The following is a 22,950-nucleotide window of genomic DNA, read 5'->3' on the forward strand; positions in this document are numbered from 1 at the left end:
GGTTGTGTCTTACTATTCACAGATTCCCACTGCCCCTGCCACTGTTCCCATATTGGCTGGCGAAAGACCATCTCTCCCGTTTAGATAAGGAAGTACAGGCTTTTTGGCCAAAGGCCATCGAGAGAGTACTGACAACTGAAGTGGTTTGTGGTTGCTATTCCCGATTTTTCCTCCTCAAAGGTTGGTAGTCTCCGTCATATAATAGATCTCCACCCCACCAGTTACTTCCTGGAAAAGGAGAAATTCAAGCTACCCATGTTGGCTCAGTTCCTGTCTGCCCTAGACTCTGTAGACCAGCAGGATACACATTTCCACATCGCCATCCTGCTGACCTACAGACGTTACCTGCGGTTCACGATGGTCCTTGAGCACTTTCAGTTCACTGTGCTCGCCTTTGGCCTTACCTTCACTCCTTGGGTGTTCACAAAAGTGATGATGGCGGTGGCAGCCCATCTTCAGAAGAGAGGGGTTCTAGATTTCCCCTACCTCGACAAGTTGTTGTTGAAGTTTCGTCGTCCACCTCCAGACTATGGTGGACCTCCTACATTTGATGAGCTCACTCTAAATTTGGCGAAGTTACACCTGACTCCCTCTAAGATGCTCTCCTTCATGTGAGCCATTTTGGACACAGTGCAGTTCTGAGGAGTCCAGGATATTCAGGCTGTGATCCAAATGTTTCAGCCTCAATCCTGTATTTTGTTAAGACTGACTATAAGACTGCTGGGTCTGATGGCCTCCTGCACCTTGCTAGTGAAGAACGCTTGATTGCATATGCTGGCTCTGCAGTTGGATCTGAAGTCTCAGTGGGGGCAGCGCCAGGGGAATCTCTCCGACCTAGTCTAGATTTCGGAGGGCACTGCTAAGTATCTGCAGCGATGGCTGATGATCTGCGATTGGGTCAGTGTTACTCTTCTCCCTTCCCCACCCATCGCTCACTGTGTTGACAGATGAGCCACTTGTGGGTTGAGAATAGCAATTTTGGAGAGGTGGGGTTCAGAGGACTCTGGTCTCTGGCGGAGTCTCAGCTCCACATTAACTTGTTGAAATTGAGAGTGATTTAATTGACATTGAAAGCCATCCTCGTATCCATCAAGGGAAGGCTGGTTCAGGTGTTCACAAACCACACTCTTGCCATGTAGTAGTGCAAGAGTGGGATTGTGGACCCTTTGCCAGAAGTCTCTGCTCCTCAGGACATGGCTGGAATTTAAAGACCTTTTCCTGGTCATACAGCACCTGGTGGGTTCCCTGAACATCAGGTCTTACAAACTCACATATTGATGCCTTGCAGATCACCAATGGCGCCTCCATCTGGAGGTGGTGCAAGGTCTCTTCTGTGACTTGGGAGAACCATGAGTAAGTCTATTTGCCACAGCGAGAACGTGTAATGTTAGCACTTCTGTGCATTGGAGTTTTTCAAGACAGCGCTTGCTCAGATATGCATTTCATCTCAAGTGGGACTCCGGACTCCTGTACACCTTCCTACCTATACAACTTCTGCCCCAAGTTCTGAAGAAGATCAGGACAGACCAGGCCCACCTCATCCTAGTTGGACCGGGCTTTGCATTGAGAGTATGGTATCCCGAACTTCTGAGCATGAGCATTGGTCCTTCAGTCAGGCTGCCCCTTCGGACCATCTCCTATTGCAGCAATAGGGCAGGGTCCTACACCTGAACCTGTGCATGTTCCGCCTTCCTTGTGTGGAGATTTAGTGGCAGCAGTTGAGTCTTCAGTCTCCATGTCGTACAAAGTATCTGAGATCCTCTTGGCAGCTAGGTACCCATTTACAAACATTGTATACCCTTGCTGTTGGGACAGGTTTGTGGATCATTGTGCTGGAAAATATGTTTGCCCACTTACTACACCCTTGTCTGAAGTGGTGCTGTTTGTTTTGTCCTTAGCGGGCAAGGACTTGCTCTGGGCATAGTAAAAGGGTTGTCTTTCGGCAATCACTGCTTTCTTGCGGATGCGGGATCCACCGTCCCTGTTTAAGTCACTCATTGTGACACATTTTCAGAAAGTACTTTAGCGCATGTTTCCACCCAAACCTTTTGTTATGCCTTAATGGGATCTGCTTATATATTTAACCTGTTTGACGTGCTCCCCCTTTGAAGCGATGCTTAGCTGCCCTCTAAGACTCCTGACCATCAAGGCGGTCTTTTTGGAGGCCATCACAACAGGCAGGAGTCGGCAAGCTACATGTTCTTTCTGCTCACCCTTCTTCCCAGACAAACTGGTTCTCTGAACCCGTGCCTCTTTCAGCCGATGGTAGCGGCACCTTTCCACGTCGCCCAAAGGATCACACTGCCGACCTTCTTTGCTCAACCTCAACCATCTGAGGAGGAAGAGAGACTCCACCCCTTAAACCCAAAAAGAGCGTTGTCATTCCATATTTGATTGCACCAAAGACCACCGTTTGGACGATCAGCTATTTGTTTGGTTGACTGCAGTAAAGAAGGGAATGGCAGTGCAGAAACCGTTCATCTCCAGATGGATTGTACTCTGCTTAAAGATCTGCTACACATTTGCCAGGAACAACCTTCTTAGGGTTTATGGGCTCATTCCACAACCGCCAAAGCTGCGACTACTGCCTTAACTCATGGAGTTCCTGTCCTGGACATCTGTCAGGCAGCTATGTGGGCATCCTTGCACATGGTTTCCAAACACTGCTGCCATGACATCGAGGTCCATTGTAAGGGGCACTTTGCCCTTTCGGTCCTCCAGGACTTTTTGGTCTGAGCCACTTCGCAGACCCACTTCCGGGGAGGTATTGCTTTGGGATCTATTCTAAGGTAAGGAAGCTCTGCATAGAAGTCTCTATCAAATGAACAAGTTACTTACCTTCGCTAACACCTTATTTAGTAGTGCCTCTAGCCGCATATTCCTTCCCAATATGCCTATCCTCCCTGTTCTGCAAACCGGTTCCTCTATTTAAAAGGCCTTCTGACGTAGCTCCGTCCTTCTGTTTCGGAATTAGTCACATAAAGAAACTGATGTCAGTGCACTGGGTTGGCACCTATATAGGCTCTGTGCACATCACATCTGCTGAACAATGCCGACAAGGACCCGATCAGTACCACGTACCGGCGTGCAGAGGTACTGCTCACGATTTTCTGGTCCTCGTCTGATGTGGGGAAAAACTGGAATAGAGAGAGACAGGACTTTTCTGGCAAGGCAAAAGTAGGTTTAATCACAACGGCCAAGAGACCAGTCACCTCCTTTGAGCTGTAAGGTTGATCGCAATTTGATGTTCACAGGCAGCTGCTTATATGGTTGGAAAAGTGATAACCTAAACATAATTGTCTAAATAAGCCAATAACAGGTCAATGAATACATGAGTTAATAATATACTTTTACATAAACATCACATCACCTGTTTCTTTTAACCTCGTAACCTTTTTCTCTACATTCTCTTTATTATAGTTCTAACAAAGCTTTAATTAAACAATAACCTTCTTTCTCCGAGTGTGTTCATTTTTATTACTCTGTTCCCAAGACTTCTTATTTGACTCTGTATGCTTTAGACTAAAATCACCTTTGAAAAGCGTTTTCTAAACGAGATCACAATTAACAACGAGAATGGTCTCTGCCTGTGTGCTGTGATTATAATGTCTTCATAGTGCGAATATGTTTTTTTATTTAACTGAAAACTTGCTGAACTTGTGATTCAGCTTTCTGCAGAATTTTAACCTACCTTGCATCTTTATGAAACCAAGGCATATTTAGCTCTTTACCCACGTAGTGCTCTGCATTGCTCCCCACTAATGAATGCGGTAGCGCGATTTCCTCACATTTCATTTTCTCACTGACACCTGGGGAATATTCTGTGGTGAGGAATCTGCAGCTAGATAGTCTCTACCAGATAAGACATTACCGAAGGCAAGTAACTTGTTCCTCATGGTGTGGTACTGTAACTTTTTTATATGCATCACAGTGATTCTTGTTTGATGTTCAACTTGATCTGCTTACTGCTTTTGATTGACTATGATTCTCATTATGATTTAGATAGCCCTATGCTCTCTATTTCCCAGTGAATGGTAGGCAAACCTATAAACATAGTTTGCCTTGTTGTCAGCCATTAGCAATACATTTACAATGAGCTTCAGCCACATGTTTTTGAGGTTCACACGAAAAAGGACTATATTCATTGGTGTCCTAAGAGGAATGCAAGGATAACACAAAACACATGCACAAGCCTATCTCCCATCCTTCTTCACATTGCAACCAACCATGAAGTATTACAAAACTTGGCTCAGCACCATACATGTGTTGTATCTTCTCTGGTCACCTATGGTGAACCTCGAAGATGAGCTGTTGGTTCTCAAAAGGATGGGCTATACATGAGTTAATAATTAATTATTTATTTAATGTTTGCTCGTGGTCTTCTGTTGAATCCCCCCAAACCAGGCCCCACCACTCTTACCTGCAGGGGCCGCATATATGGGCTATACATGAGTTATATGGGCTGCATATTAGTGTAATTATTTTATTGCTCCTCAATGGATTGTTTTCTTGACGATTGTGAAGTTATGCAGCAAACTGAGCAAATAAAAACTGGAAGCAGTTCAATCCTAGATCCAAGGGCTTAATTCAAGTAAAAAAAAAATTGCTTTGTCCTGACTGCAATAAATGTCCCCTTAACATTAAACATTACCATACTAAAATTAACCTGTGCTGTAGAGTATCATACATAACCACATGCATTATTCTTCAAATGGATGTGAAGCACTTTTATATCTCGACTGTCTAGCTTGGCTTATTTTTCAAGATTAAAATCCATACTCAATGTGGTAGTGAAGACTTTCCCTGGAACCAACCTAAATAAATATCAAGGTTAGAAATTTAAAACACATAAAATAACACTTCTTGAAAGATCACTTCTCAAATGCAGGTCTGTACTTTCTGCAAATCAAATGTTAGCCGTCTTCTGAGAAAAAGCAGTAATTGTTGAAACTCCCGCTGTTTTTTTGGAATTGGAGTTTACATTTTGAAGGGGCTGCGTAAGCGCTGTTGGTAATGCGGTACAAAGAGCGGTCTCGAGAGCTTTCTACTCACATTTGACCTATTTCCTTATATTAAAAGTGAATATATACAGTAATAGCCCTCCCCTGGCAGTCAAGTTGCTACTTTTCAGGAGCAATATATATTGACGTTGTCCTCCTGCTGCTTTCCATCAGCTGTCAAGAATGTGGGTAAAGACGACAGTAGGAATGCCCCAATACCATTCACCAGGGTTACGCACTGAGTCCCCTAACTCCAATGTCATAGGTACCAAGTGTCTCCTTGTTATGAATACGGCTGTGATAAGATCCAAAGCCAAGCCGAATCAAAACTTAATATAGTGTTTTTCTTACGTTCGAAAGCATTGCAAGGGTGCAATTGTTAGCGTGGGCTAATAATGGCTCTGGTATTCTAATTTTTGGAGTCCCGGTTATGTTGTTTTCAATGGAGCTCCCAACATTCCAATGTTCTAATATGCCTTAGGGCACTCCCTTTCACTTTAAAATAAAACTAATTTTCAGGTAATTTGTTGCCATGTGGTGGAGCCTTGTCGAGATCAATTTAATTGGTGATTGTGAAGTATCCCCACTACCCTCTAGTTTTGTATTGACGTAAGCCCTACACAATGAAGTGATTGTTCTTGAAGGCTCCTGGGATGACTGTTCTACAGCACCCTGAGCTTGGATGCTGTGTCCCTTGATTCTGAGGATTTAAAGGTCAGAGAGTCCTACAAGCGTCTAAAAATATACATGCGTAAGAATGTCGTAGACTGTATCTAATATTATTTGTATACCCAAGCAGCCCCCTCACCACAATCTGTCTCCACAAACCACCCTGTGAATGTTAGCCTTCAAAGGCAGGACTGTGTTCTGTGCGACCATAGCTACACCAGCCTCTCTTCATGGCAGTTTACAACACATCAAAGGACCAGCCCCTTGGCTTGCCACGTGCAGAGGTTTTGTAGGGTTACTTAGTTAACCCCTTGGCCGCGGCGGTAATTCCGCCGCGGCGCTAGGGGGGAGGGGGGGCGCGCGGCGCCGTCATGCTCGTGACGGAACGACTCCGTTACGAGCCGCGGTGGTGCTCACGGCCCCGCACGCCTAATAGAACGCTCAGTGCAGGCGCGTAATCAGCACCGCGCAGGCGCTGCGGCCGGGCCGTGACGGAACCATTCCGTCACTAGCACAGCATCACCGTGGCTCGTGACGGAATGGTTCCGTCACGAGCATGCAAGGGGTTAATATAAAAAAAACGACATGTTTACCTCCACTACAGTAATCTGTGCTTGTGCTTTAAATAGCTTCTTGTTGTCTTTGGGATTATTGATCTTTAATAAATTAGTATGTAGAGCGGTTTTATTTGTTAAGTATTGGCATGGACCCTTTCCCGCTCTGGGACTCGAGGGGGCTTCCTCGACAGGCGTTCTTAACCTTGCAGTTAGCCCTTCACGACGTGCACTGCATTTTTAATGGCTTTTCTAACTTGACGACTTGAAAATTGAGTGAACCGGCACCTTTTTCCCTTCAGTATGTCACCAAAATGTCAGAGATAAAGTAATTTAGAGTTATTAATTCGAGCTTGCAAAGGTTAAGCGCGGAGGAGTCTGCGCAGCAAATCCCGCTCCTTTTGTGCCCTCTGCAGTTCTTGCCACACATTAGTGTCTCATCCCGGCCCCGGGAAAGAAATAATAACCCCGCAGGCCCTGTTTATATTGAAGCGTTTCTAAGTTAAATGCAATATGCGCATTAATTTTGATGATCTGAGATCGACCCGCACTTGCGTGGAATGTTTTTACCAATAGCCGATCTCGAAGCCCCAATGACGAATATTGTAAAGGACACCGGATTATTGGTGATACCCCCGGCTTCAGATGGAAGGTGCGAAGCAAAAGGCATTTGATTATGACACTTTTATTTATTTTTAACAGTCTCTTTTGTCTTTTTCTAGTTTCGAACACTGCTAGTGGAAACTATGTGATGGGGGATGAAGGCGCTTTGGATAACATAGCAGAGTGTTGTTGAATTCTTTTATTGGGAGCTAGTTTAGTTACATGTTGTAAGGTGGTAGAAAGGGGAAACTGGCTAAGCATTACCAGTGATGGATTGCTGCTCATCATCGGGTAGACATAAGCATACACTTATAGTAGGATGCACTGGGCGTTTTAATTCTTTGGTTCAATACACAGGGATTTTGTCTTGTCCATATTTATGAAACCACCTGTAATGTGGTTGTATTTATTCTTGGAGACCTCAAGACATCTTCATCTAGGATAATAGTAGAAGTGTTCATGATTTGGGTACAGTTATTCTAAATGGGAATCTTGCTGAAATAAAAATAATGCTGTTATACTGCAAAAACCCTTTTTGTAAGATGATATTATGATATGAGCTTATTAACATCTGTAGGGTTGGCTTGGACTGAGCAAGGGGTCTCTGGTGCCATCCAAGCAGTATCCACAGGGGTCAACATTCTTCACTAAGTGATGGAAGTTGTCCTGTTTAATTTAGGAAGCACTAACTTTTTCAGTTGTTCAGTTAAGAAGTTTATCCTTCCAAAAAAGGATAACAGAGTCCCTAACAAGTTAGATTTTTTTCCATGACACCTTTTCCTTTACATAATGTTAATGAGAGCGGAGTCTGTGGGGGTCCTGTAGTCTATGGAAAGGTATAAGGGCGGAGTAGTTTGCACTACTTTCTCTCTTATACTGTGGAATAGTCTCTGTTAGATTCATACCATTTCATTAATCCCTGCCAAGCACAGACTATCTTTTTTTCCCTCTACACTGCTTCAGATTGCCTCTTTAGGTTTTGTCTGATTCCTTCACCATTACGAAAAGCTTACCTTTATCATTATTTTAGTTGGTCATACATACCAATGTTATTGTCTGAATACTGATTGGATAATGCACCACTTAATGCAAAGGTCCTTCAGCCCTTTGCAATTAAGTGCTAGGTTCCCTCTAGTCCCTTGGCTTCTTATGTCTGGATCAGTCACATCTCTTGCATCTCAGTAAAGAGTGGCTTCAACATATTTCACACTGTTGTCGGATTAACAGACGTCAGCCATGTGTTAATATTCAGTATGTAAATATCAATTAGTACCAAGGTTCATCACATTTGTAAATTAAGACAATTTTGTGGATGTAAGGGTGGTGCTTCCATGGATAGCATTTTGCCTTCTAAGTGTCTGGCGTATCGTAGTATCTATGAACCTCTGCTCTCTTCGGGGACTGGATGTTATCTTTGATGATTCTGGTATGGCCAGTGTGTTTGGCTGTCCCATCATGCATTTTCATTCCCCTTCCAGAGCGAACAGGAGACTAAGATAACAGCCGCTATACCAAAGAAAGATCCATGCACTCTGCATTTACAGCTTCAGTCTGCTTGGCCTAAATATGGTCTTGTCTATGGGGTTGCATTCTACACTTTTCACAGGATCATCCAAGATCCCCTTTCTTGGTAGACCCAGCAAATGCCTTTCCTCCCTTGAAAGTGAGCACATCAAGGAACAAAGGATTGGCTACTTTTTGCTCATTGGATTGCAGTGTCAGGTCATGTGATGACCGTACGAAATCGTTTCCACTTGCAGGTGAGAGCTGAGCTGTACTCAGTCCCACCATAAGATTGTTGTAGCCTACATTTTTTGATATTGCCTTCCATTGCAGTTGGTAATTTAAGAGGAGGATCAAATAAGCAGACCTCCTTGACTGGACTCTCGCTATGTGCTGTCATTGAGACATCATACTTATGTGCAGCTACTGTTGACACAGAGTGCTCCCACCACACATTCAAACAGAATGCCATACAGGCTAAACTATCACCAACCCCTTTCAAGCATGTACTACAAAGACCTTCCAGGAAACTGATTCAGTCTAATCACTGTAAATCTCTTTAGGGGGTATAAAGCACTATATAAATAGTAGGAAAGGATCACCAAGAGCGTTTGGAATCACGGTAGAAAATGCTGTAGCAATACAATACTGGCTATTTGAAATACTTATTACCACAGTAAACAAGACTCCTGTGTGCTTCTTATAAACTGCGTTTAATCAAAGACAGTTTCCGGATGTGTTTAATAGTTAATACTGGAACGTCCTGGATTTGCACTTTGACTCACCGCAATAGGTTTAGGCTGCTTCCACGTTTTGCTACAGTTTTACAAAACCACTTGATGTTGCAAATTCCATTATTGTCTTTCACTTGGGTCCATCATTTCCTTAACACCTCTCAATGCTTCTTCAGTGGCCTCCAACTGATGTCTCCACTAAAGTGCACACATGTGGGAGGGGAAGTCCAAACAACACAACTAACAAAGTTGCTGAGATTTATTAAAGGGTTTATATGTTGTAATTGTTTGCCAATTCAAAGGAAAGGAAGATGGTTAGATGTATTTTCATAGTAGAGGCAGTTCTATTGAATGTGCCTGCTGATCTTTGCCAAGATATCGCTGCACTCAACTGCAGCTGCAGTCTGGAAATACTGCCCATCATGTCTGCAATCCTTCCTCTATAGGTATCAAGATCGGAAGGCAAATAAGCCAGATCAGGTGGTAAATTAATAATACAAAGTGGAGGTGCTGTTACTGTGAGAAGTTGGCCTGGTATATGATGATCACTATTCTAGTGAGCACCGTGCACCAGTCCCAACAACCCTTATGGTGATGGTGGTAAAGTCAACCTTATAGACCAGCTATCCTAGTGGTAGCATGGACAAATCAGTCTTAGGCTAAAACTTCAGAGAGCATGTGAAGCCAGCTATTTTACCATATGTAACCCCTTGAATACCAAATGAAAGGACACCACACAGGTTATATATAAAATATATATGTATTTATTGCTAACACAACCCCTCTGAACTCTTTGAGGTCAGAGGCTAAAGCACATAACAAGTTGCTCAATTATCATACAATAAGTTGCACAAAATACAGTCGTGCCCTAGGGGCGTTGCAAACCATATATTAAAATAGTGGTATAAGAACCACATCACGAACAGGGAGTAGGCCTAGGGAATCGCTGGTGCTACGCTGTACTACCAAGGGTTAGGAAGCAGGAGGCCCACGGGATGCGTGTGCAGTGTCTAAACATACACGCAAGTTACCATAGGGATACAATGGGAACGTAAGAGTTAGAAACTAGTTGATTTAGGACACTTCCGGATGGACTAGGAGAAAGCTACTGAAAACTAGGACACTAGGACAGTCAATACCCACAGGATCACCGGAGTGCCCGCGTTACCTCACCCACAGGAGCCGGGTGCATAGGTGTCAAGTTGTGTCTGGTTTTGTCGCTGAATCCTATGGAGATCTGTAAAAAGATGCTGCAGGCGACCAGGAGAGAAGTGTCCGGTTGAATCCAAAGGTGGATCGAGGATGAAGAGTGCCTGAAAGCAGAGAAGACAGAGTCTGGGTCACTAGCCAGTGACCAGGAAGGAACCAGGCGATGTCGCGAAGCAATCAGGTGATGTCTTGAAGCTTGTCTCTGCAGCCACGTGGACCAGGAGGCGTCGACGACGACCAGGAGCTGGATACGGACTGTCCCACGAAGGATCTCGCTGTCGGCGGTGTCATCTTCCTGATTGGAGTCAACAGGTCTTGGCAAATGCAACCCACGCAGGAATCGAAGATGGGCTTCTGTTCAGACCAGCAAGGTCTGGGGGGCTTCTCCTTTTCAGGGAAGCAGGAGCAAGCCTGGAGCAACCAGGCGAGCAATGCAAATTCAAAGGTTTGTCGTCACAGAGGCCACTGGCCAACGGGCAAGTGACCGGACAGACGTGTCGAGCACAAAAGTACCAGCAGGCCCCACGCAGCACTTGGTGAGTGTGGAGGACTGTGCGTCGGTGCAAAAGGAGCTCGAGGCTGGGGCTTCTCAATCCCCAATGCACAACTTCTTCGAGGGTGCCTCAGAAGCTGCACAAGTAGCAATGAGCAGGTTTTTCAAGATGTCCGGTCCCACGTCTCTGGCCGCCTCCACGGGTCTCAGCTTTGCTGTGGCTGTGGATCGGGGTCAAAGAAGTCTGGAAGTCCAGTTCTTGTCGGGCTCTGTGCTCGGGCTCCGGCGGGAGCGTTGACAAAGCAAACCGCAGATCACTGGATGGTGCCTGTTTGCACAGGGTGGTCACTCCTTGACCACAAGGGAGATTCTTCAGTCTTCTAGTTGCAATAGAACGTCGAAGGTCCAGAGTTTCGTTTCAAGTTTCGGTTCAGGAAAAATCTAAAGTCTCTAGACTCAGCTCCTACCTTTATTCTAATCAAAGGGGCTGGATAACCTGCTAGGTCCCTCCTATGGGTGGGACCAGGGAAGGGGGTGGTTACACCCCTTTCCCTTAGTCCAGTTTCGCGCCAGAGCTGGGGCTTGAGTGCCCCAGCAACTGGTTTGAACCGGACTATGCATGGTGCACCTTGTGTGCCCCAGGCAGTGTCTCATTTCATTCAGCCCTCCCTGCCCCAATACACTAAGGCCTGTCTGGGGTGGTGCTAGCACCTCCCAAAGCAGGACATCTATTGTCCAAGCCTCCCTCGCTGGAAGGACTCCCAGCAGCAGGAGGTCAGACTTGTGTCTGTGGCAGCAGCATCCATTTTGTGATGCTGAGGCTCTGGTTAACTTTAACCGGGATTAACAGGAGCAACATGTCTTCTCCCTCTAGAAGGGTGGAATGCTACCCCCGTCGCCAGAACTGGCAAGGGGGTAGTAATCCAAAGCGTATGACATCTTACACGATGTTTTGATAAAGCTAAACCAAAGTTAGCATTTAACCGCGAGGATTATAATGCACTTAAGAGTATATGGTATGGCTATATCATAGAACAGCTATAAGGACATGGTTCCGAAAGCTGCAGACAGGCTCAGCTCATGCTAGAGCACCATCTCACATAAAACCAAGCACTCTGCCTTCAGGATTGTTAAGTACTGCCATAGGAGTGACTTATAGGTGCATATGTGTCTATATATAAGGTTAGATATAGGAATACTATATCTAAGCAAGGGGTGATTACACCACCTTGCCCCAGCTGAGTGACCAGCCAGTTGTGTCAATTTGGATGGCCAGCCAGGGGTGGCATAATACATGCTGCAGCCCCTGGTAGGCCTTGGATGCACCTATGCCCTGGGTACCTATGGTACACTATAGAGGGGCTCACAAAGGTGAGCCAATATCCAATTGGAGATGTACCTTAAGTACACGGAGTCCATTTTACATTGAGAGCAGATAGCCTGGGGCCCTGATTAGCAGGATCCCAGGCCAACTCGAAAACAGCTAAATACTAGGCAAATAATTTGGGGTAACCATATAGTCAGATATCCACCTTCCTACAGTTAACAGTCCTACAGGAGCGTGCTAGATAGTCAACACATCTGTCTCAGAATTTTGTAATTCTTGTTGAAATTCTGTTCTAGTTAAAAAATTGATTTCTCGAGCTCACATAAAGTAAGAGTTTCATAGAGCAACTAAGAAGGCTGGTGTGAGGAGGCAGAAGCAGCATCTTTATTACACTTTGAGGCAGGTAGATTGTTCCTGTCCTAGTTATGATGAGAATTTCCAGTGTATCCTAGCCTCCTGTACTCAGAAAAATCCACAAAAACCAGGAGTGCAGTGATAGTAATTCCAGTGTATCTGAAAGAGACTATTAGTTATAGATTACTTACCTTAGAATTACCCCTAGGTGTCAGCCTTGATCCGGAGAAATATTTTCATAGCAGTACCCTTGCGTGTCTGTAGGTGGCCATCGTCGGCATCGTGATCACCAGGATGACGTTGCGGTTTCTACTTAGACGCCGCCCCTGCGCACTGATGTCAGTTCTTTCTTTTTCAGCGACAGTCAGAGCAGATCCGGAGAGAGCGGTACCTTAGTCACTTTTTGACTAGCATTTTTCGGCTTTTTGTCGACATCTTTTTTGAGTCGTTCGACTCCTGGTTCCACAGGGATGTCACATCGGCAGACCGGCTTCAAACCTTGTGACTCCTGTCACAAATTAATGTCGGTTACGGACCCGCACCTTGTGTGCCTGTGGTGCCTGGAGCGCGACCACGACCCGAAGTCGTGCTCCGACTGTCTGGCCATGAACCCTTCTGGAGCCGGGACCTCGAGCAGCGTGGAGCTGACTGCCGGGCCCCCAGAAGCTAGATCAACACGGGAAGAGGATGTTTTCTTCTGCCAACTTAGGACTGCGGTCGGTGAACACCGCAAGTCTCTTGGACCGTTACACCAACTCTGTGTGGGACACAGTCGTGCAGGTTCTGACACAGTTCCCGTAGGAAGCTCGGGACCCTTCTCTCCCATGTAGTTGCGGAGAGTAGAGATTCAGCGAACTTCGCCATACATTGTGGGCTGGACACCGCCGACTTGCTAGGCAGGACGATTTCAACTTCAATAGCCCTGAGACGCTACCCCTGGCTGAGGTCCACTGGCTTTGCGGGTGATGTCCAATCGACTCTTTTGCACATGCCCATTGATAGCCGTCGCTTGTTTGGCGACAAAGTGGACACCGCCCTTGGGCGCTTTAAAGACTCTAGGGCTACGGCCAGATCCTTGGGCCTCACTATCATATCATCTCGCCAATTCCTGATCGTAGGGGCCTTGTCTCTGCTCCAAACACAGGCCACTCGTCATTTCACCAGGAGTAAAGTCACTCTGGATAGGAACAGTGCATCCCAGAAGGCCCACCGGCACAGGTTAGAACAAATGGCCTATTGCAACAAATAGTTGGAACTTGACTATTCCACACTTCCACAAGCCAGTAGACCTTAAGACTTTTGGATCATGCTGTGGTCCTACCGACTTAATGCTTCTGTGCATTTCAGTTGATTGCGAATGAGGTGTATTCTCTGTATCTTCGGTTCCCAGGCTAAGTACTTTGGGCACACTGCATTTTTATAAACATCAGTCCCATGTACATGCAGAGACTTTGGCTATGGTTTACTATCCAATACTGAGCCAGTCTTGCTGATGCATGTTCGATCTGTAATTGATGTGCACTTAGCGGGTTGGGAAGGTTTGTGCTAATAGACAGTACGTTTGTTTTTGCACTGGGTGTTGGTTTAGTGTTTGGAAACACAGCAAATATAAAACATTAAAAAAAGAATAAACCTTGCCTCTGGGCAGGCATATAATGCAATAACCATTTTTGCAAAGCGGTCGCCCAAATCAAAGTATTTTAGCATTCATATAGGTAAGGCCATGAAACTTTATTGAAGGCCTTTTCTGCATCAAGCACTACCATGAATAATGTAGGCTTTCATAATTATGTGGATGTGTGTTGTCGCTTGCTAATCAGCCCTTAAAGTGGGATTGGGAGTTGTGGGCCAGTTTGATGGCTTTCTCCAACCTCCCCTTAGGATTTTGTGTCTATTTTTGACTTCATATTTATTAATGAGATTGCTTTATAATTTTTTGCTAGACTATGGTCTTCTCCTCCTATGGTTTTACAACTATAGCAGCCTCTACTGCAGTTCTATTAACGATATCGGTATTTTTAAAAATAATTATATACTAGCAATTCCAGCCTGTTAATGATTGAGCCAGTAAAGGATTCATAGAATAAAATGTGGAAATCTTGCTAGAAAGAATTGATGGAGTGGCTTTTAAATTCTCTGATCATTTAATGAGTATATTTCATTTATTGTATCTAGCTTACTTTACTTGTTACTATCGAATTCTTGAAGGAAGGCACCTGCTTTTTCTAATGTGACAAAATATTTTGCCTTGTACAAGTTGAGATCCGAATCTTTGAATATCTTGCATGTTGCATTTGGGTTAGTGTGTGTAGTGCTGGTATTATCTCTGATTGCTCCTATTTAGGTGTTACTTTGTTGCTAGCAAAATCCTGGGATATGTTGAAATGTGGTGCCCTCCACAGATACCCCTCTTAGTTTCTGTTTTTGGGCAAGTATTTGCTCAGTACTCTGATATTTTAATGATTTGAATATTAACAGTCTTAGAGTGGCCAATGGTTTGTCTGCACATGATGAACCCCCCAATTTCGAATGCTTTCAAGAAATAAATTCCAAGTACTGCTGGAATACATTGTTCAAGAAACACTGCACATTTTGGTTCTTGCCCCTCGGCACCCTCAGGAAGTCCAAAGACTCATAGATTTGCCCCACCTGTTCTCATTGAAGAAGAGAGCACTCAAGGGGGGTGGCAACAGATTTGTTGGATGAAATACCAAGAGCCTGAGATAGGACCCCCAAAAAAACAAGTGTTATCAGGCTGCAAATGTGTCATTACTTAAAAACCTGGGCGCGGGTAGAGGCCATATAGATGCGAGGACTGATTGGAAGAGGTTCAAAAATACTCTCCGTATGTCACACTCTTTCTGTTCCTCCATGTTGTTATAGGCACAACCTCATTCAGACTTCGTTGAGCACAGATCATTTGATTCACATTGACCCTCATTGAATGTCATTTGACTTTCAGTTGATGCACAGAACAGTTATGCCAGGCTTATTTAATTCACCCAGCGCGCTTCCTGCTGGCCTAGTCCAATCTAGAGAGAACCAGAGATTGGACCAAGGTTTTTAGGTCTTGCTCTGGAAAGAAACATCGAATTCCTTCAGAACAATTGTACATTGATTGTTCTGGAGGAACTGTTTATTGATATATTGAATAATATCCTTCTAGGAATCTGTGTAAAGATATCAACATAGTTGTTGTCAGTGACGGCTGGTGACATTTGAAATTGGTGAGGCGTAAAATTGGCGGTGGAGAAAAGTCCATATCTTATTGTCCTGTATTGGCACCCGCTCTCCACTCAAGGCTGACATAACAAAAGCTGTATAATGTCCCCGCGTTATGTGCGACACCTTCAACCAGTCTATTTCAGTCAACAGCACAGCATGCTTGATTTTTTTATTTTATATTTTGTGTCTTAACAATAAATTACACCGGTGAAAAGGCGGAACCCTGCAGCCAGGGGCGACGCATACCACTGCTGTGGGCATGAGTTTTAATTCCGGATGCAGGCTGGCTGCGCCCAGCACAGGGTATTAGTCTAGAGGAATGTGTAATCTGGATAAACAGCCTTTTCGTGCTCCTCGCCGTTAAGGTGCCCGTGGTGATTGTGGTATGTCATCTTGCGGTTCATAAAGTGGTTTTTATTCAATGAATAATAATGTCTTTGAAAGGATGGGGCTCTATGTTCCGCTGCAACATTAAATCACGTCGAAGAGCTCGCAGTACACTTATTTGTTTACAGAATTAGCCGGTAGCGCTGCAGCGACACAGACGTCTGCCAAATTACTTCCCCTCAGTTTCCACACCCGCGCCCCCCCCCCCCCGCCATGGAGCCGAATAGAGGGCGGACCTGTAATGTTAGCCCGCACTGTTCAGACTTCTTTGTAATCAGGTGCACTGATCTGCATAGTTACTTTTCTCAGGGTACTTGTTAAGGAGTGGTCGACCTGCATTAAAAATACAGTATAAATATAAAAAAAAACTTACCTTGGCTTCCCGCGCTGACTCTCGAGTCCCGAGACTGCTCCCGCCGTCCTGGATTTTGAATGCCGCCGCTGCGTCTGACGTGGTGTGGCTCTCGTAAGTGAAGGCTGCAGGCAGCCTCCCTCCCCTCCATGGCAGCCGGCGCTGATTGGTTCGGCCGGCTGCCCTAGCCGCGTCATTTCTCCTAGTCTGCATCCTGCAGAACGGAGAGTGGGAGGAGGCTTGGGGGAGCGGCTTGCCCACTGTTGCTAATACTGTCTGTTTGGACAGCCTCTCAGGCTGTCCAAACAGTCAGTATTAATAACAGTGGGCAAGCCACTCCCCCAAGCCACTCCCCCCTGCCCTGAGGCTCGAGTAACCAGGAAGCTGACTGCTTTCTCGCCGTGCGAGAAGGGCAGGCAGAAACAAATGGTAGTTAAAAATAAATAACTACCATTTGTTTCTGCCTTCTTCTCGCACGGCGAGAAAGCAGGGGGGGCGGCGCCCAAACGCCCCCATGGTAGAACCGCCACTGGTTGTTGTGTAGGTTAACTCACGCTACCTCATGAACTATGCTTGGTTGCTTCAAATCCTTTTATTCCCTGATTTATACATTTATCATATATTAAATATATGTTTATTTTGAAGTAGAGTTTCGCCCTGTGTGTTAGATTTTCAAATATTTTTTAAGATTATATGTATCTTTGATTGATTCATTGATTGCTTGATTAAAACTGTTGTTCACCACTGATAAGGGTGTAACCTTGATAAACACGTCAAAAGCAGCAGCCACTGCCTACCGAAGTATGCCCATTTAAAACATGAATGTTCTCAGGCAAAAAACCAATGCTGTGCATCTTGGGTTTGGTAGTTCCTGTATTACCCAAGTGGGTTTGCCATAATCCTTTTTGCCCAAAATAATTTCTCCTGCCATTGCAACGTGGGATGCGACAATGCACATTCTTCGGCGAGTAGCAAGGTTTGTGACGATGACAGTGGTGAGTCCTCATAAAGGGGTCATCTTGTGGTTGGTTTAAAGTCTAAGCTGCGTTTTTCACTGCCAATGAGCATAGGCAGGCATAGTGCTTTTAAAGACTGTTCAAGTGTTAAAATTAGCTGTGGGCGACCACACTGAAGCCAATGGATAATTTTCAGGAGCTTGTGCTGAGGTAGCAAATTACTCATAGGACATTACGCCTTGAGAAGATTTACCTTCTTCCGAATATATTTGTGAATCCCCAAAAGTTGGAAGTCAGCTGAAAGCTTAAGAAGAATTCCTTTTTTTTTTAGTATCTTTCTTGCTTAGATTCGACAGAGAGAATTGTCGAGTTGGCGGCAGCATTTTACATTTTAACATGAGCCAAAAACAGTGCACTGAAATGTTAAATTCCTTGAAACGGTTAGAGCTCAAAATCGGAAAGGCATCGGAATTTTACATTTTATCTATGAATATTGAATATAAGTGATGGTAATAGCACTAGAAATGGCTTACTTGCAGTGGATCATGCAGAGACAATAAATACATTGGTTTTCACGGAGGAGGATGAAAACCGAGAAATGCCTTCCTTGTCCACTGCACCGCAGTACTCGGGCATATTTTCCAGAATATATACAAGCAAACTAGATCAGTGATTCTTCGCGATACTTTGATACATATCCCCAGCATGTTTCCTAAAGCAATTAAAAGTAACAATGTGGTGTCTGTGTGATTACAAATAAACAAGAGGGGGTGCCAGGATGTGACCTGCTACCACAGTTATCTAATTAAGAAAATATTGCGTCTACTCTGTTTTCTGGCATTATTGTTCAATTTATGTTTGTCCTCCTAAATCAGTGTCCACTTTCACTGACTGATGGAGGGAAAAATTAAGGATGACTGAACCTTTAGCTCCAATCATTCGTTTTACACCTTGTTGAATTGTTGTTCAGGAAAATGTGTATGCCAAGATCAGTGCAGTAAAGAAGCAAATGTAGTGGGGAGTCAGTGCTTTAAATGGGGCGGGGCTCACCAGTACTGAGTACTAGCACTTTTCAGCTTGCACCTCATGAGTACCGGAACATCTCGTTGTGTCAGGAGAGTACCATTACTCATAGCGGCAAGCTGGGGTCGGGCTCTGGGGTATATGTACGTGCAGCGTAGGTGTTCCTAAATAGTACGCTTTCAGAGGGAGCTTGTCTGGGAGGCGCTCTGACAGTCAACAGTGAGTGTATTCCAGTGCTAAGTTGTTGCTGCAGCCTTACACTGTAACAGCCCAACAGGAGTAAGGAGATGTGGCCTGCCGGCTGGAGCTCCCGACATTAAAACTGTTGCTACCAGTTCGAGTGTAAGGCTGCTGTGCTGGAATACACTCTCAATTGACTGTCACAGACCGAACGCCTTCGGCCAAGGTCAGTTCAGGCGTACAGTGCACAATTGGTTCTCTTTTTGCAATTATATATAGCGTACACTTGGAACAAGGGCGTTACAGCGCTTTTAAGAGAGTGCCAAGGTCTACATTAAAGCATTCTTCATTTTGTTTTTACAGCACAGAGAGGTGAAATCCCAGCGTCCGTCAACATCCTGTGAATCTGGGAAAATCACTTTATCTCTCTGTGCCGTAAAAACACAAACAAAATGTAGGCTTTCATGTAAAACGTCTACTTCTCAGGTAAAAAGCTTTAATGCCCTCTGGCCACGTTTGCACTCCATACAACTGCAAAAAAAATACTAATTACGCCCTGCACATATGAGCTGAAGTTAGCCGAAGAACACTACAGCACTTTGCATTGAATGAGAACATGCCTGTATTGTTAAACGCCTGCATCGAAGTCATGCCCCCAGACACACCTCTACCAGACACTCAAGACCCATCCCAATCAATTTGGCGGGTACCAGCACTTCTCTTTTTCCATTTAAAGTACTGTGGGGAATTATTAATGAAAGTGGGGCGCAAGTCTTTCAAAGACTCCAGAGAGACTGTAGTATACTTAGGCAAAAGTTTTATAAATGTTTGAATTCCTTGAATAAAGTCATTTTGTCAAATACTCTCCCTCGCAGAGCTTGAGGCAACCCAAAAGATATGTATTCTTTGCTGTTGGTAATGGCCAAACACTGGAACATACTGCCTCCGTATTTAAGAACAGATAATTCGGCAAGCTCAGACTGCCTCCATGGCAATGCCCTCTAAACTGTGAACATTGCAGAACCTAAAAAAAGCATAGAGCTACAAATTAGTATCATAACAAACACAACAAGATGATGGACGGAGTGCTGACATTTTTGAACCACTGACTCCTTGTTAAGAGACGTGGGTTTAATCCATTGTTCTTTTGCTCACTATGCCACCCCAGTTTGGACCCAGCCATATGCATATCAGTCTTGACCCCCTGTTCCTCATGGGAACAGTCCAGCATTACCTGCCAGGCGAGGTCACTCCCAGTCACTATTAGATCTAGGTTGAATCCATCAGGGTTCTTTTGCTCACCTCGCCACCCCAGTTCAGACCCAGCCGTATGCAAATCAGTCTTGACCCGGTTCCTAATGGGAATAGTCCAGCCCGAACTGCCAAGCCAGATGTTTCCTGGACCGGAAACATGCATACTTGCCCACTGTGCCACTGGATTCAAGCTAGCCTGGCTAATATGGGGGGAACCCTGAAACCGGTCCCCGGATGCTTGTTTCCGGTCCAAGGAAGACCTGGCTTGGCAGTTCCTGATGGACTGTTCCCATGAGGAACAGGGTCAAGACTGATTTGGTTATGGCTGGGTCTGAACTGGGGTGGCGAAGTGAGCAAAAGAACAATGATAGATTCAACCCAGATCTAATAGTGACTGGGGGCGAGCGTCTGAAAAGTTTCAGCGCTCTGTCCATCATCTTATTGTGTTTGCTTTGACAAATTAGTATCAGGCAGTTAATATTAAATCAGCCCTGGAGCACTCTTTTCCAGAGCAGGCACTCCATAAGGATGAAAAAACAGTTGACTTGCAAGCAGTTATTTTTTCTTAAATATTTTGTTTTCCTCGAGTAACTACACACAGAAGATTTTTCCTTACTTGCTACTCTTTGACTGCCACTTCGGTTTTTATACTAATGCCCATCTCATATTAAATGTGTAGTAAAAGACCTAGAACTATCACCGTGATCACTCTTTCACTTCTTGTAAATGCAATTCATAACAGTACCTAGACAAATGCTGATCGTCATTCCTTTGATCGTGAGGGTACCAAGGCTTCCAAAGCATGTTCCCGATTGTGTAGTTTCGGTCAATGCTGAAGTTTCTTTCCTAATTCCTTCCCCCACATGATGCAGAGTTTGGAAATCCGAGTTCTTCGTCCATTTCCAGTACCATTTTTTTTTATACTAATGCCCAACTCTTACTAAATGTGCAGAAAAATACTAGGGCCCATCATAGTGATTGCTCCTCCACTGCTTGTAAATTCAATATATAAAGAAAAGTACCAAGCTAGCCGACATCACCTGCTGATCTGTGATTCCATTGATCGTGAGGGCTGATCTGTGATTCCATTGATCGTGAGGGCTGATCTGTGATTCAATTGATCGTGAGAGTACCAAGGCTTCCAAAGCATGTTCCCGACTTTGTAGATTCTGTCTATGTCAAAGTTTCTTTTCCAATTCCTTCACACACATAATGCAGACCTTGGATATCCGAGTTTTTTTCTCCATTTCCGGTACAATTTGTTTGCCTCCTCTAAATTGGGGTTTGGACCACAGGTTAATTGAAGGTTGACATGACTACCAAAGCAAATACTAGTGCTGGATCACACTCTGAAGCCTCAGGCAGCATGCTACACACTAGGACAGATAGCCGCTGCCTCACCATATTACCCCCATACACCTCCCACCTCTCTCGCTCTACCCCTCCATCTCACCCGACCTTTCTCACTCCCTTTTCCCCCTCATTTACTGCATCCCTCCTTTCTGTCACATATGATGTTGCCAAAGGCTACCCATACCGATGCCCTCTCAATATCTTGAGAACAGTCTTATGCAGCAGAAAGCATTATCCAAGCAACCATTGTAAGCATAAGTGGAAATCAAAGATGCAGGCACCTGCTTCCCTGGTTGAAATAACACCTCGGCTCTCAGAATAAATGCTCACACTTCTGATTTTTTTATTTGTTTATTATTACTGCTGACTTCTAAAACTGAGTTAATTTTCAGTCGTCAACATCAATACAAATTATAATAACAAATCAACATTCAATGAGCATACATAAGTAAAATACAAAATCTCACTCTACAAAATGTACACTGTTAAGAAAAGGACTGACTCCCTCAATTAATACATTTTGGCTTTCTAATTAGAATGTATCAAATTAATAAGGACGCTATGAATACATGTGTGGTCCCCTGACATGAAGAAGACATTATTATTGGGTTGTCTGTAAGCTTTGGATTGCTGTAGTACAAGATACGAAGCAATTTTTTTTAATGGACATTAGTAAAGTACTTTGCCCAGTCATTTGTGGTTCGATGTATTGGTGAATGGTAAACCTAATACACATCTCTTTTCTCAGCCAAGGGCAGTATAATGCATAATAAATAGCAATTTCAGGGGTCCTGCAATAAAGATCACATGTCTTGTATGGTTTTTTTTTTTTTTTAAGGATTTGCTTTGTTGCCTCACACAAGGCACACAGTGCTATACAACATAATCCTCAAAGCAGGATTATGATTTTTAGGATTGTGATTCTTAATTCACAAACATCAGCAAAAAACAACTGAAAATACCTTTACTTACCGTTCTTTTTTAAAAATGTATTTACTTTTTGTTTTTATTGTTTGCAACAGTTAAATACGTAAAGAAGGCAATAAGTATAAACTGTGAGGGGCAATACAACAGATGTAGCATTTCTCCTTATGAAATCCTGTGGATTTGTGTATGTTTTTTTTAAATCTGGTGATCGGTTTTTTTTCCAAACCATTTTATTACTTTTTTTTTATCACGTAACAAAAACACTGCCACAACAATCCGGAAGGGTTAATTACTTTACAATTACACATTACAATCACAAATCGGAGAGCTCATAGCCATGTCAGTACCCCAAATCTCTTATCGGGGGTTCATTGCATCATCTTCACAGGCAGTGCATACTGTGCCCTTTTGCTGCCACAACCATTCAAGGTGGTCTGTTATTTGAAGGATCAGATATTTTATTAACATTTCCACACATTTAGCAAGTTTCTCCGTGACATTGTCATCTCTTCGTGTTACTTTGATAAGCTGTTCATCTGCAAAGAATATCACAGCTTGCTCAAATTCTTTTCTCCACACTGATGCCATCAGTTCTTCCAGGTCATCTACCACCCAGAGGTCTTAAGCTTTTTCAATACTCCTCAGTCCTGTACTAATTTAGCATATAATACTGTAATCCGCTTCCTACGCCCCTCTAAATCCATTAGTCTTTGCTTGACCTCATATTCATGCTGTATTGGCCACCCTTGCATATTGTAGAAATTGACCCAATCCCAGCCAAAGGACCTCTTGCACCTGCTGAAATGTAATGAATTTGTTATTTAGGGACAAATCTCCAGCTGTTTTA

The 22,950-nt window shown here is 44.2% G+C and overlaps 1 protein-coding gene and 1 pseudogene across 1 annotated transcript in view; both read left to right on the forward strand.

Annotated features, from left to right (window-relative positions):
• DNAJC11 (DnaJ heat shock protein family (Hsp40) member C11) overlaps positions 1-22,950 on the forward strand; it is a 536,755-nt gene that overhangs the window by 233,979 nt on the left and 279,826 nt on the right. The window lies entirely within an intron of this gene.
• The window catches only part of LOC144756462 (band 4.1-like protein 4A pseudogene), a 30,453-nt pseudogene continuing 7,758 nt past the window's right edge, over positions 256-22,950 (forward strand).

This window comes from Lissotriton helveticus, chromosome 5_1 (genome assembly GCF_964261635.1).
Source record: "Lissotriton helveticus chromosome 5_1, aLisHel1.1, whole genome shotgun sequence".
Taxonomy (NCBI): Eukaryota; Metazoa; Chordata; class Amphibia; order Caudata; family Salamandridae; genus Lissotriton; species Lissotriton helveticus.